Source organism: Zalophus californianus, chromosome 4 (assembly GCF_009762305.2).
Source record: "Zalophus californianus isolate mZalCal1 chromosome 4, mZalCal1.pri.v2, whole genome shotgun sequence".
Taxonomy (NCBI): Eukaryota; Metazoa; Chordata; class Mammalia; order Carnivora; family Otariidae; genus Zalophus; species Zalophus californianus.
The window spans coordinates 103,021,481-103,037,888 of NC_045598.1; positions in this window are offsets into that span (position 1 = coordinate 103,021,481).

Genomic DNA, 16,408 nt, shown 5'->3' on the forward strand with positions numbered 1-16,408 from the left:
GTAGTGCAATTGCTGGATCCTATGGTAGCTCTAATTTCAACTGTTTGAGGAACCTCCATATTGTTTTCCAGAGTGGTTGCAACAGCTTGCATTCCCACCGACAGTGTAGGAGGGTTCCCCTTTCTCCGCATCCCCGCCAACATCTGTCGTTTCCTGACTTGTTCATTTTAGCCATTCTGACTGGTGTGAGGTGGTATCTCATTGAGGTTTTGATTTGGATTTCCCTGATGCCGAGTGATGTTGAGCACTTTTCCATGTGTCTGTTGGCCATTTGGATGTCTTCTTTGGAAAAATGTCTGTTCATGTCTTCTGCCCATTTCTTGATTGGATTATTTGTTCTTTGGGTGTTGAGTTTGATAAGTTCTTTATAGATTTTGGATACTAGCCCTTTATCTGATATGTCATTTGCAAATATTTTCTCCCATTCTGTCGGTTGTCTTTTGGTTTTGTGGAGTGTTTCTTTTGCTGTGCAAAAGCTTTTTATCTTGATGAAATCCCAATAGTTCATTTATGCCCTTGCTTCCCTTGCCTTTGGCGATGTGTCTAGGAAGAAGTTGCTGCAGCTGAGGTCGAAGAGGTTGCTACCTGTGTTCTCCTTTAGGATTTTGTTGGACTCCTGTCTCACGTTTAGGTCTTTCAACCATTTGGAGTCTATTTTTGTGTCTGGTGTAAGGAAATGGTCCAGTTTCATTCTTTTGCATGTGGCTGTCCAATTTTCCCAACACCATTTGTTGAAGAGACTGTCTTTTTGCCATTGGACATTCTTTCCTGCTTTGTCAAAGATAAGTTGACCATAGAGTTGAGGGTCCATTTCTGGGCTCTCGATTCTGTTCCATTGATCTATGTGTCTGTTTTTGTGCCAGTACCATACTGTCTTGATGATGACAGCTTTGTAATAGAGCTGGAAGTCCGGAATTGTGATGCCGCCAGCTTTGCTTTTCTTTTTCAACATTCCTCTGGCTATTCGGGCTCTCTTCTGGTTCCATAGAAATTTTAGGATTATTTGTTCCATTTTTTTTGGAAAAGTGGATGGTATTTAGATGGGGATTGCATTGAATGTGTAGATTGCTCTAGGTAGCATTGACATCTTCACAATGTTGATTCTTCCAATCCATGAGCATGGAACGTTTTTCCATTTCTTTGTGTCTTCTTCAATTTCTTTCGTGAGTATTTTATAGTTTTCTGAGTACAGATCCTTTGCCTCTTTGGTTAAATTTATTCCTAGGTATCTTATGGTTTTGGGTGCAATTGTAAATGGGATCAACTCCTTAATTTGTCTCTCTTCTGTCTTGTTGTTGGTGTATAGGAATGCCACTGATTTCTGTGCATTGATTTTATATCCTGCTACTTTACTGAATTCCTGTATGAGTTCTAGCTTGGGGTGGAGTCTTTTGGGTTTTCCACATACAGTATCATATCATCTGCAAAGAGTGAGAGTTTGACTTCCTCTTTGCCGATTTGGATGCCTTTGATTTCTTTTTGTTGTCTGATTGCTGTGGCTAGCACTTCTAATACTATGTTGAATAGCAGTGGAGATAGTGGACATCCCTGCAACGTTCCTGACCTTAGGGGAAACGCTCTCAGCTTTTCCCTATTGAGAATGATATTCGCTGTAGGTTTTTCATAGATGGCTTTTATGATATTGAGGTGTGTACCCTCTATCCCTATACTCTGAAGAGTTTTGATCAAGAAAGGATGCTGTTCTTTGTCAAATGCTTTTTCTGCATCTATTGAGAGGATCATATGATTCTTGTTCTTTCTTTTGTTAATGTATTGTATCACGTTGATTGATTTGCGGATGTTGAACCAGCCTTGCAGCCCAGGGATAAATCCCACTTGGTCGTGGTGAATAATCCTTTTAATGTACTGTTGGATCCTATTGGCTAGTATTTTGGTGAGAATTTTTGCATCCATGTTCACCAAGGATATTGGTCTGTAATTCTCCTTTTTGATGGGGTCTTTGTCTGGTTTGGGATCAAGGTAATGGTGGCCTCATAAAACGAGTTTGGAAGTTTTCCTTCCATTTCTATTTTTTGGAACAGTTTCAGGAGAATACGTATTAATTCTTCTTTAAATGTCTGATAGAATTCCCCTGGGAAGCTATCTGGCCCTGGGCTTTTGTTTCTTGGGAGATTTTTGATGACTGCTTCAATTTCCTTAGTGGGTATAGGTCTGTTCAGGTTTTCTATTTCTTCCTGGTTCAATTTTGGTAGTTGATACATCTCTAGGAATGCACCCATTTCTTCCAGGTTATCTAATTTGCTGGCATAGAGTTGCTCATAATATGTTCTTATAATTGTTTGTATTTCTTTGGTGTTGGTTGTGATCTCTCCTCTTTCATTCATGATTTTGTGGATTTGGGTCATTTCTCTTTTCTTTTTGATACGTCTGGTCAGGGGTTTATCAATCTTGTTAATTCTTTCAAAGAGCCAGCTCCTAGTTTCGTTGATCTGTTCTACTGTTCTTTTGGTTTCTAGTTCATTGATTTCTGCTCCGATCTTTATTATTTCTCTTCTCCTGCTGGGTTTAGGCTTTATTTGCTGTTCTTTCTCCAGCTCCTTTAGGTTGTGTATTTGAGACATTTCTTGTTTCTTGAGAAAGGCTTGTATTTCTATATACTTTCCTCTCAGGACTGCCTTTGCTGCATCCCAAAGATTTTGAACAGTTGTGTTTTCATTTTCATTGGTTTCCATGAATTTTTTTAATTCTTCTTTAATTTCCTGGTTGACCCATTCATTCTTTAGTAAGATGCTCTTTAGCCTCCATGTATTTGAGTTCTTTCCGACTTTCCTCTTGTGATTGAGTTCTAGTTTCAAAGCATTGTGGTCTGAAAATATGCAGAGAATGATCCCAATCTTTTGGTACTGGTGGAGACCTGATTTGTGACCTAGGATGTGATCAGTTCTGGAGAATGTTCCATGGGCACTAGAGAAGAATGTGTATTCTGTTGCTTTGGGATGGAATGTTCTGAATATGTCTGTGAAGTCCATTTGGTCCAGTGTGTCATTTAAAGTCTTTATTTCCTTGTTGATCTTTTGCTTAGATGATCTGTCCAATTCAGTCAGGGGGGTGTTAAAGTCCCCCACTATTATTGTATTGTTCTCAATGTGTTTCTTCACTTTTGTTATTAATTGCCTTACATAATTGGTTGCTCCCATGTTAGGGGCATAGATATTTACAATTGTTAGTTCTTCTTGCTGGATAGACCTTTTAAGTAGGATATAGTGTCCTTCCTCATCTCTTATTACAGTCTTTATTTTAAAATCTAATTTGTCTGATATAAGGATTGCCACCCCAGCTTTCTTTTGGTGTCTATTAGCATGGTCAAGTGTTTTCCACCCCTTCACTTCCAATGTGGGGCTGTCTTTGGGTCTAAAATGAGTCTCTTGCAGACAGCATATTGATGGGTCTTGTTTTTTAATCCAATCTGATAGCCTGTGTCTTTTGATTGGGGCATTTAGCCCATTTACATTCAGGGTAACTATTGAAAGGTAGGAATTTAGTGCCATTGTATTGCCTGTAAGGTGACTGTGACTGTGTATTGTCTCTGTTCCTTTCTGATCTATGCTACTTTTAGGCTCTCTCTTTGCTTAGAGGACCCCTTTCAATATTTCTTGGAGGGCTGGTTTCGTGTTTGCAAATTCCTTTAGTTTTTGTTTCTCCTGGAAGCTTTTTATCTCTCCTTCTATTTTCAATGACAGCCTATCTGAATATAGTATTCTTGGCTGCATATTTTTCTCGTTTAGTGCTCTGAAGATATCTTGCCAGTCCTTTCTGGCCTGCCAGGTCTCTGTGGATAGGTCTGTTGCCAATCTAATATTTCTACCATTATAGGTTACAGATCTCTTCTCCTGAGCTGCTTTCAGGATTTTCTCTTTGTCTCTGAGACTCGTAAGTTTTACTATTAGATGTTGGGGTATTGACCTATTATTATTGATTTTGAGAGGGGTTCTCTGTGCCTCCTGGATTTTGATGCCTGTTTCCTTCCTCACATTAGGGAAGTTCTCTGCTATAATTTGCTCCAATATACCTTCTGCCCCTCTCTCTCTTTCTTCTTCTTCTGGGATCCCAATTATTCTAATGTTGTTCCGTCTTATCTTATCACTTATCTCTCGAATTCTGCCCTCGTGATCCTGTAGTTGTTTCTCCCTCTTTTTCTCAGCCTCTTTATTTCCCCTCATTTGGTCTTCTATATCACTGATTCTCTCTTCTGCCTCATTTATCCTAGCAGTTAGTGCCCCCATTTTTGATTGCACCTCATCAACAGCCTTTTTTATTTCAACTTGGTTAGATTTTAGTTCTTTTATTTCTCCAGAAAGGTTTCTCTAATAACTTCCACGCTTTTTTCAAGCCCAGCTAGTATCTTTAAAGTCATGATTCTGAACTCCAGGTCCGACATCGTACTAATGTCCTTATTGAGTAGGTCCCTGGCTGACGATACTACCTCTTGTTCTTTTTGCTGAGGTGATTTTTTTCGTCTTGTCATTTTGTCCAGAGGAACATAGATGAATGAGAGAACAAAATGCTAACAGGTTAACAACATCCCCAGCAAATATACTGTATACAAATCAGAAAAGACCTGAAACCAGGGGAAAAGAAAGGGAAAAAAGAGAAAAGAAAGATAAAAACAGAAATAGAACAATACAAAAAAACCCGAATATGATCAAATATGATCAGGCTAGTGCATAGATCAGTGCCACACACTAGATTTTGGGCGTATTTTGGTCTGTTAGAAAAAAGTGCCTCCTAAAATTTTAAAGGAAGAAAGATATATATGTACAAAATAAGGGTTGATACAATGAAGGGATGGAAGATGACTGTAAAGATGAAAATTATAAGATTTTATAAAAGGAATTGACAAGATAAGTTGTTTGAAAAAAGAAAGAAGATTTAAAAAAAAAAGAAAAAAGGGAGAGAATGGGATCAGGTAGGAGACTAGAACAAAGCCATACACTAGTGATTTACGGTATATTTTGATCTGTTAGAAGAAACTGTATTTCAAAATTTTAAAGAGAGAACAACTTATATATATATGCCAAAAATAAGGGTAACTACTATGGAGGGATAAAATATGACTCCAAAAATGAAAAATAAAAAATGTTTTTTTTTATAAAAGGGATTGATAAGATGTTGGTTGAAAAAGGGACAAAGAAAAATTAAAAAAAAAAACAGTTAAAAAATTAACTTTGATGAGCTAATGAATCATGGTAAGAAAAAGCCATGAATTCTATGTGCAGTATTCCCCCTAGGGCTGGAGTTCTCCCATTCTCCTTGATCGGTAAACTTGGTCTTGGCTTGCTGGTTGTTCCTGCTGATCTTCTGGGCGAGGGGCCTGTTGCCGTGGTTTCCAAATGTCTTTGCTGGAGGCGGAATTGCCCCACCCTTGTCGGTCTGGGCTAAGCAAGCTGCTCGGGTTTGCTCTCAGGAGCTTTTGTTCCCTGCAAGCTCTCGGTACAGCCTTGGAGGACCAGGGCAAAAATGGCGGCCTCCCAATCTCCACCCAGAGGAGCTGAGAACTCGGGGGCCCCGCTCCTCAGTGCGCCCCCGGAGAAAAGCAGTCACTCCCGTCTCCCTGGTCTCCGGCCGCACTCCGTGCTCACCCGGCCTGTGACCGAGCGTTTGTATCTCTGGCACCCGACCCCGTGTGGAGTCTCCAAACCCAGCAGATCCCTGCGGTGCATTCCCGCGCTGCTCCTCCCGGGGGAGGGAGGGGAGTCTCCCCAGCTCTGCCGCTTGTTGGGTCCCTGCTGGAGGAGCAGTGGCCTGACTGGGCCGCGGATCACAGTTTATGGCAACCCCGAGCTGAGAGCCCACGCCTTGGCTCTGTCTCTGCAGCCGGCTTCCCCGCTCTGATACCTGGGAGCTCTGCTGTGCTCAGGCACCCCCGGTCTTTCTGTGACCCCGAGGGTCCTGAGACCACACTGTTCCAGGAGGATTCCACCCCCCGCTTAGCCACTGCAGCGACGTCCCTCAGCGGAGCCAACTTCTAAAAGGTCCAATTTTGTGCTCCGCGGCTCTAGCACTTGCCAGAAGCAGCCGTTGGAGGCCCCCTCCCCCGCCGTGTATCCTCCCGAATCTCACCTCGGATTCACTTCTCCGCACGTCCTACCTTCCAGTGAGTGGTCGCTTCTCTGTTCAGATAATTGTTGCTACTCTCCTCTTCGATCTCCTGCTGAGTTCGTAGGTATTCAGAATGGTTTGATCCCTATTCAGGTGAATTCCTGAGACCAGAGGAAATCCAGGTCTCCTACTCCTCTGCCATCTTGCTCCGCCCCCCTCAGTGGTAAGTAGTTTATTTACTATCACAATTGAGAAAAACTGCCCAGTATCAGAATATACCTACTTCTAAAGGGCATGTTATAAAATATAGTACATATTTTATATTTATATTTATATTACATAAATGTCATTTTTATGACATTTATGTAATGACATATATTAAATATCATTTTCATGTTATCAATGTCTACAATAGTAATAATAAAACCAGAATTGAAATGGCCTGAGAGATTATCAACTTGAAAGCCTGAGAGGTGCCTGAATTCCTTAGGTAAGATAATATGAGAGGAAAATTTTTTCATGGTGAATAATAAATAATGCATAGTATTAACTCCTACTCTAATTTTTATAAGCAAGATGGAAAGCAATAATTTTCAGGCAGAAAGTGTATCTCCTATGTGTCCATTATAGTATGACATTAAGGACATACAAAATATTTGTTTAAATAAAATATAATTAAATTTGCATAACTCATATTTGGAAAGTTTTTGTTCACCATGCCAGGGGTTCTCATATCTCTATTACAATCCATTGATGTTTGGGAGGTGTCTTACAAGCAATTTATTAACTATCATAAAGCCCTGAAGTTTGTGAGTCATATTGGCTGGTCCTGCCCATACTCAAGGAAAGGGGATTATGGTAGACCTGTATACCAGGGAGGGTTTTGGGGGGCCATCTTAGAACTCTGCCTACCATAAATGGTGACTATCTTTCATCTTTCCTGTTACTTAGGTCTTCCTATAAAAGAGTAACCTTTTCTTTTCTATCCTGTATATTGTTACTAACAATCATAGGACTTTTAGACAAAGCTGTGCAGAGATGGAAAGGAAGCTGGGATTGTTTGTAAACTGACTTTTTTTATGGTCAATCTTATATGATATAAACAAAAAACTAGGACACACACCAACTGTGGTGCCAGGCAGAATGTGGTGTGAAGGTGAAGATATTTCACTTTCATTTGATATGACTTTGACTCCAGTAAATTTTTCAGTAAGTATATGCTTTTATTGAAATTTATTTTTTTAAAGATTTTATTTGTCAGAGAGAGGGAGAGCAAGAGCACACAAGCAGGGGGAGCAGCAGGCAGAGGAGAAGCAGGCTCCCCGCTGAGCAAGGAGCCCGATGTGGGACTCAATCCCAGGACTTGGGATCATGACCTGAGCTGAAGGCAGGTGCTTAACTGACTGAGCCACCCAGGTGTCTTGCTTTTTTTGAAACTTAAAATCCCATAAAATTTTTAATTTTAAAAATATAATAAGACCTCCTTGTACATTTCTTTGTAACTCCCCATGAATCTATAAATATTTTTAAATAAAAAGTCTTCTAAAATATAAAAGGTAAATTAGTAAATAAAATTTGGGATCTATCTATCTATCTATCCATCTATCTATGTATTTATCTGTAACATAACATTGGACCAGGAAATATTTCAGTCATGTGGAATGTTACCATTCCAGAGTATGTTCATAAATGTTAAGTGGGGATTTTCCCAAGGTAGGTGAAAACTAAGGATACCTTGATATATTAGGTCTGAATATGTTCCTATGAATATGAAAATTTCAAGGTCTTAATAATGCCATGTTTTCAGGTGTGTAACAACATTGGCAGAACGATGTAATACCAGGTCTGAAAGGAACTGTACAAACAATTCAAATGATCTTCACTTGAGACCTAAATCAATTCTCTGCAAGAGATGTAGCAATCTAGACCTTGCTTGAATATCTCCCATGATAGGGTCTCATTATTCTCCATGTATTTTATTTTATTTTATTTTTAAAGATTTTATTTATTTATTCATGAGAGACAGAGGGAGAGAGAGAAGCAGAGGGAGAAGCAGTCTCCCAAGGAGCAGGGAGCCCGATGCGGGACTCGAATCAGGACCCTGGGATCATGACCTGAGCCGAAGGCAGACGCTTAACCATCTGAGCCACCCAGGTGCCCTGTCCATGTATTTTAAAATTCTTGCATATGTAGTTGAAATACAGTTACTAAGACAAAAAGTTGCAAGCCTAAATAAGATAAAGGAAGAATAGATACCAGGCTGGGCACCTGGGTGGCTCAGATGGTTGAGCGTCTGCCTTCGGCTCAGGTCATGATCCTGGAGTCCTGGGATCGAGTCCCGCATCGGGCTCCCTGCTCCTCGGGAGCCTGCTTCTCCCTCTGCCTCTCTCTCTCTCTCTCTCTCTCTCTGTGTGTGTCTCATGAATGAATGGATGAAATCTTAAAAAAAAAAAAAAAGAATAGATACCAGGCCAATTAAGCACACAGGTGAGAGGATTGCAATTCAACATGAATTTGACAATTTGGCCAAGTGGATTACCAAGAAGTACTTGAAATGAAGCAAGCGAAGGGAATTGTGAGCAAGTACCACATCAATCATATAGTAGTATGGGAAGGAGAGTATTGCTCAGAGGTCAAAACAGTCTACCAGGAAAACCTTTTGAAGATTTGAGCTCCTGTTCTCTCACTGCTAATAATAGTACTTAACACTTTCAAGTTGTTTGAGAATTCATGGAGCAATCATGAAAAATGCCTGGCTTATAGGACATTTTCAACTAGCATTAAATGGGAGACATAGTGGTGTTGTTAATGGTATGTACAAGAGGACAAGAAAACACAGTGTCCCACTTTGAGGTGGCCTTGACTAGATAATCATAAATTTGGTAGGAAGGTTTCTAAAGCCGAATAGGTGAGAACAGGGTCATCTTTTCATTATCATCATAGTTTAAGGGGACTTCGAGGGGCACCTGGGTGGCTCCGATGGTTAAGCGTCTGCCTTAGGCTCAGGTCATGATCCCAGGGTCCTGGGATCGAGTCCCGCATCGGGCTCCTGGCTCAGTGGGGAGCCTGCTTCTCCCTCTCCCTCTGCCTCTCCCCTTGCTCATGCTCTCCCTCTCTGTATCTCTGTGTCTCAAATGAATAAATAAAATCTTTTAAAAAAAGGGACTTCCATCCAATTCACCTGATGTAAATACACATGATGTACATGCACATTAAAGTTTGAGAAGCATTGCCTATTTAATGACTTCTGAATATTTTATCTGGTCTTACATGCCCATATGATGGGGAAGGGTACAAACAGAAATCTGGGCAAAGCAAATATAGCTTATATTTCATAGCAATAAATTAATTTTGCCACAAACACCTCAAATATTCTGGATGTTCTTTTAGAAAAATTTTCTTGACTACTCTTACTAATCGTGTGTGTGTGTGTGTGTGTGTGTGTGTATACCTGTGTGTTTGTGTTTTAAGTAGATAAGCAATTTACAGGGCAACATGAAAATTATATTTAAAAATTTTAATCATTGCTTTGCATTACTGGAAGTATGAATAGATGTTTTCCTTGTGTGTTCTAACGTTTTCACAATCACACCAAATACCCTGGTTTATATTATACTTACTTTGTTTCCTTGAAGGAAATAAACCCCTAAGGTTAGTCAGCAAAACATTTCATAAGTGCTAGCTATTATTACCCAATGTGTGTCTCTTCTCATTACTTAGCTTGGAAGATCTTGGTTGAATTCAGGTATGTAAAAATGTTGCTTCTTTCCAAAGTAACGCACTGAGTTTTGTTTTATTTATTTTTTAATTTTTAAATTTTATTTAAATGCAATTAGTCAACATATAGTACATCATTAGTTTCAGGTGTAGAGTTCAGTTATTCATCAGTGGCATGTAACACCCAGTGCTCATCAGATCAGATGCCCTCCTCAATGCCCATCACCCAGTTACCCCATCCTGAGTTTTGTTTTATTTTTTGATTAGGTAGGTTATACTGAACTTATTTTAATCTTTTAAGAAAAACATACCTCTTTTAAACTAAACTCAACAAGATTTCTTTCAAGCTAGACATTTTTGTGTATAGAGTCAGTCTATAAATCCTTATCCTCTAACCTCTTTTTCCTATAAAACACAGCCTCACTTAAAAGTGGAGAGAAAGGTCATTATCATAAAACGGAGGGTTTGAGACTGAGATTGCCTATTCATATGCAATAACATGTAAATTCCAAGGGGCAAGTGTCCAGAGTATCACATAAACTGTAGTGTACCAATGGTGCTTGTTACTTGTGAGTTTTGATGACGACGATGATGATGATACCGCATTGTTACCATATACAAACAGCATGAGCAGCATGAGCATCAAGAATATAAAAAATGAAACAGATGTCACTCCTCACTGCATCCTCCTGGCTCCCCCAAAAATTAGAGAGTCAGACCAAGAAAAAGAAATTTATTATGGTTCTGATTCTCCTACATGTGTGTGCGCACGCACATGTGTTTGTATAATACTCCATCAATATGTTCCTCAGGAATGGACTTCAAATCATATATTTTTTAAAGATTTTATTTACTTATTTGACAGAGAAAGACACAGCGAGAGAGGGAACACAAGCAGGGGGAGTGGGAGAGGGAGAAGCAGGCTTCCCGCTGAGCAGGGAGCCCGATGCGGGGCTCGACCCCAGGACCCTGGGATCATGACTTGAGCCGAAGGCAGACGCTTAACAACTGAGCCACCCAGGTGCCCTCATATCATATTTTAAAACAATTATAATAAGCGGTGTATACAACCTCAGGGACCATATTTTTTAAAGTCAAACACTTCAAATTCACTTTTACAATTTAGTTATACACAGATCATGCATCAATTTCTCTTTATGGGACCACCTTCAGTGAAATATTTCATTTCCTTCTATGAATAAATCTAAGTGTTTACCTATAAAAATATTTTACCTCTACATTTTCAATATTGTGAACTAAGAGAAAATGCATATCACTGATTTTTAATGAAGTGAAATCTATCTAAGCAGTTGATAGAGAAAATAAAGACTAATACATGTATTACATAAAGGTTTTTAAGAGGACATACAGATGGCCAAGCCAACATTAATGTTCCTTTACTGTGAAGTGATGCCCACAACTAACCTAGAGAGGGTGATGAATATAAGCAAACCTCCTTCTTGGACACATCTTCCACCATACGTCCCGTGAACTATGGGGATTGTGAGAGTCCACCTTAGACTTCTCACTCCATCTATTCTCTTTGGTTGATTTCATGTACATCTATGGATTCAACAGCCACCTTCAAAACAATTACTCCCAAATCCATTTCTAGACAGGTCTACCCTGTCTCCTGAGGACAAATCTTTTTTTCAACTGCCTCTTGGGCATTTCCATGTGGCTATCCCACAGGTACCTAACACATTATCTTAATCCACTGTCTTCCTTCCCCATACCTGCTGTACCTCATTTATTTCAGGTTTTAATTAATGATCCCTGCCTGCCTAAACTAATTCAGTGTCCTCACCATGACCTCATCACCCATTATATTCAAAGTGCTTCAAACAAGCTCCTTCTCTGTGTACTATTGCTTCATGGATTTTCTCCAACCTTCGAAACCCCATAGCTTCAGTTACAGACATTTTATTTTGGTCTGGTTTTAGTTCTCAGACTACTCTCTTAGATTGAACAAAGGTGTTTTAACTGAAGGCACATGTACTATAAAGGACTCTGGAGGTGGGTTTCACAATTATATGACTCCATTGAAATGACATGGAAGATTATGTGCATGGGTACATATATATTTCTTCTAGATCTATAGATATTTAGTAAGTTTCTCAAAGCTGAAAATTTTCTAAAACACAGGCCATTACCCTCCAGATGCTACCTGCTTCCAGTCTACCTTCACCTAGAATGTGATCTATCAGCCATTGTTGATACCCTGCAATCATTCCTGCCCATTCTCACACCAAAGCCTGGCCTCCAGACAGCCCAGATATCTAGACTCTTTGCTGCCCCATAAGGGAAGAGAAGATATTTTTTTGAGACTCCTGTTGGAGGGCTGCTCAGTTTTATTTTTCTGAAGAGTTTGCTCAGAGGGCAGGTCTGACACAGTCTCCACATGCCAATCCTATTCCCTAAAGGCAGGTACTTCTCCTACACATTCTCTGGGTTAACTAAGGAGGTTGTGTTTGAAGTGAAAATCACTAGGCTACTTAAAACTAATGGTGGAGTTTGCTAGCAACCAGCCAGGGTTGACCTACCAGCTTCCTGCAACTAACAGGAATCTCCAGAGTTTGGGGATACAGCTGTAGGTGAAGGGGCTCCCAGCAAACCTCAGAACCTTGCAGCCATCCTTCTTCTAGTAGTAACACAGTGCTTAGGGAAGTTCACTAGTGTTCCAGAGACCTCTGGGTCCTATATCCTATAAACATAGAACAACATAAGTACTCTGAGTTTGCTTGCCTTGGTCGGGCAGACCCATGTGGTCTATTTTACTCAAAATTCCCACCACCAACATTGCCTTGGATGCCAATCTGCCATTTTTTTGCTTATGGGACAGTACACACATGGTACCTCCCCCAATAAAACACACCCATACACACGTACACATACACACACACACACACACACACACACACACACTGTGGAGCATGACTTTTTTTTTATGGCCAGATCTTGGAGGACTTTGATTTGTTTTTTTGTTGTTGTTGTTTTTGCTTTTTATTTAAATTTTACTTAGTTAACATACAGCACAATACTGGTTTCTGGAGTAGAATTCAGTAATCATCACGTATGTATAACACACAGTGCTCATCACAAAAACTGCACTCCCTAACACCCCTCACCCATTCAGCCCATCCCCCCACCCACCTCTCTCCACCAACTCTCTGTTTTCTATTGCTGAGAGTCTCCTATGGTTTATTTCCCTATCTTCCCCCCACCACCTTTCTCATGCTTTCATGTTTTCTTTCTTAAATTCCACATATGGGTCAGATCATTTGGAATTTGTTTTTCTCTGACTTATTTCACTTAGAACAATACACTCTAACTCCATCCACATCGCTGCAAATGGCAAGATTTCATTCTTTTTGATGGGTGACTAATATTCCATTATATATATGTATATACATATATACATACCACATCTTCTTTATCCATTCATCTGTCGATGGACTTTTGGGCACTCTCCATAGTTTGGCTATTGCTGATAATGCTGCTATAAACATTGGGTGCATGTACCCCTTCTAATCTGTATTTTTGTATCCTTTGGGTAAATACATAGTAGTGCAGTTGCGGGATCATATGGTGGCTCTATTTTTAACAATCTGAGGAATGTTCATACTGCTCTCCAGAATGGTTGCACCTGTTTGTATTCCCACCAACAGTGCAAGAGTGTTCCCCTTTCTCCCATCCTTGACAACACCTGTTGTTTCTTATGTTGTTAATTTTAGCATTCTGACAGGTGTGAGGTATATGTCATCATGGTTTTGATGTGTATTTCCCTGATGCCAAGTGATGTTGAGCATCTTTTCATGTGTCTGTCAGTTGTCTGGATGTCTTCTTTGGAAAAATACAGCCTATTTCTTCTTTTTTTTTAAGATTTTATTTATTTATTTGACAGAGAGAGAGAGCACAAGCAGGGGGAGCAGCAGGCAGAGAGAGAAGGAGAAGCAGACCCCTGCTGAGCAGAGAGTCTGACATGGGGCTTGATCCCAGGACCCTGGGATCATGACCTAAGCTTAAAGCAGCTGCTTTAACTAACTGAGCCACCCAGGCACCTCTCTTTAGCCCATTTCTTTTTTTTTTTTTTAATTTTTTATTGTTATGTTAACCACCATACATTATATCATTAGTTTTGGATGTAGTGTTCCATGATTCATTCTTTGTGCATAACACCCAGTGCTCCATGCAGAACGTGCCCTCTTTAATACCCATCACCAGGCTAACCCATCCCCCCAGCCCCCTCCCCTCTAGAACCCTCAGTTTGTTTTTCAGAGTCCATAGTCTCTCATGGTTCGTCTCCCCCTCCGATTTACCCCCCTTCATTCTTCCCCTCCTGCGATCTTCTTCTTCTTCTTCTTCTTCTTTTTTTTTTTTAACATATATTGCATTATTTGTTTCAGAGGTACAGATCTGTGATTCAACAGTCTTGCACAATTCACAGCACTCGCCATAGCACATACCCTCCCCAATGTCTATCACCCAGCCACCCCATCCCTCCCACCGCCCCCACCACTCTAGCAACCCTCAGTTTGTTTCCTGAGATTAAGAATTCCTCATATCAGTGAGGTCATATGATACATGTCTTTCTCTGACTGACTTATTTCACTCAGCATAACACCCTCCAGTTCTATCCACGTCCTTGCAAATGGCAAGATCTCATTCCTTTTGATGGCTGCATAATATTCCATTGTGTATATATACCACATCTTCTTTATCCATTCATCTCTCGATGGACATCTTGGCTCTTTCCAAGTTTGGCTGTTGTGGACATTGCTCCTATAAACATTGGGGTGCACGTACCCCTTCGGATCCCTACATTTGTATCTTCTGGTAAATACCCAGTAGTGCAATGGCTGGATCGCATGGTAGCTCTATTTTCAACTGTTTGAGGAACCTCCATACTGTTTTCCAGAGTGGCTGCACCAGCTTGCATTCCCACCGACAGTGTAGGAGGGTTCCCCTTTCTCCGCATCCCCGCCAACATCTGTCGTTTCCTGACTTGTTCATTTTAGCCATTCTGACTGGTGTGAGATGGTATCTCATTGAGGCTTTGATTTGGATTTCCCTGATGCCAAGCGATGTTGAGCACTTTTTCATGTGTCTGTTGGACATTTGGATGTCTTCTTTGGAAAAATGTCTGTTCACGTCTTCTGCCCATTTCTTGATTGGATTATTTGTTCTTTGGGTGTTGAGTTTGATAAGTTCTTTATAGATTTTGGATGCTAGCCCTTTATCTGATATGTCATTTGCAAATATTTTCTCCCATTCTGTCAGTTGTCTTTTGGTTTTGTGGACTGTTTCTTTTGCTGTGCAAAAGCTTTTTATCTTGATGAAATCCCAAGAGTTCATTTTTGCCCTGGCTTCCCTTGCCTTTGGCGATGTTTCTAGGAAGAAGTTGCTGCAGCCCAGGTCAAAGAGGTTGCTGCCTGTGTTCTCCTTTAGGATTTTGATGGACTCCTGTCTCACGTTTAGGTCTTTCAACCATTTGGAGTCTATTTTTGTGTGTGGTGTAAGGAAATGGTCCAGTTTCATTCTTCTGCATGTGGCTGTCCAATTTTCCCAACACCATTTGTTGAACAGACTGTCTTTTTTCCATTGGACATTCTTTCCTGCTTTGTCAAAGATAAGTTGACCATAGAGTTGAGGGTCCATTTCTGGGCTCTCGATTCTGTTCCATTGATCTATGTGTCTGTTTTTGTGCCAGTACCATACTGTCTTGATGATGACAGCTTTGTAATAGAGCTGGAAGTCCGGAATTGTGATGCCGCCAGCTTTGCTTTTCTTTTTCAACATTCCTCTGGCTATTCGGGCTCTCTTTTGGTTCCATAGAAATTTTAGGATTATTTGTTCCATTTTTTTTGGAAAAGTGGATGGTATTTAGATGGGGATTGCATTGAATGTGTAGATTGCTCTAGGTAGCATTGATATCTTCACAATGCTTGTTCTTCCAATCCATGAACATGGAACGTTTTTCCATTTCTTTGTGTCTTCCTCAATTTCTTTCATGAGTATTTTATAGTTTTCTGAGGACAGATCCTTTGTTTCTTTGGTTAGATTTATTCCTAGGTATCTTATGGTTTGGGGTGCAATTGTAAATGGGATCGACTCCTTAATTTGTCTCTCTTCTGTCTTGTTGTTGGGCTTTAGCCCATTTCTTAACTGCATTATTTGTTTTTGGATCTTGAGTTTGATATCTTCTTTATAGATTTGGGATACTAACCCTTTATCGGATATGTCACTTGCAAGTATCTTCTCCCATTCCATAGGTTGCCTTCTAGTTTCATTGATTGTTTTCTTTGCTGTGCAGAAGGTTTTTATCTTGATGAAGTCCCAGTAGTTCATTTTTGGTTTTGTTTCCCTTGCTTCCAGCAATGTGTCTAGCAAGAAGTTGCTGTGGCTGAGGTCAAAAAGGTTGCTTCCTGTGTTCTCCTCTAGGATTTTGATGGATTCCTGTCTCGCATTTAGGTCTTTCACCCATTTTTAATTTATTTTTGTGTGTGGTGTAAGAAAGTGGTCCAATTTCATTTTTTGCATGTTGCTGTCCAGTTTTCCCAACACCATTTGTTGAAGAGACTGTCTTTTTATTAATTACAAACTAGACTTTTTTTAAATTATCTTATGTTAG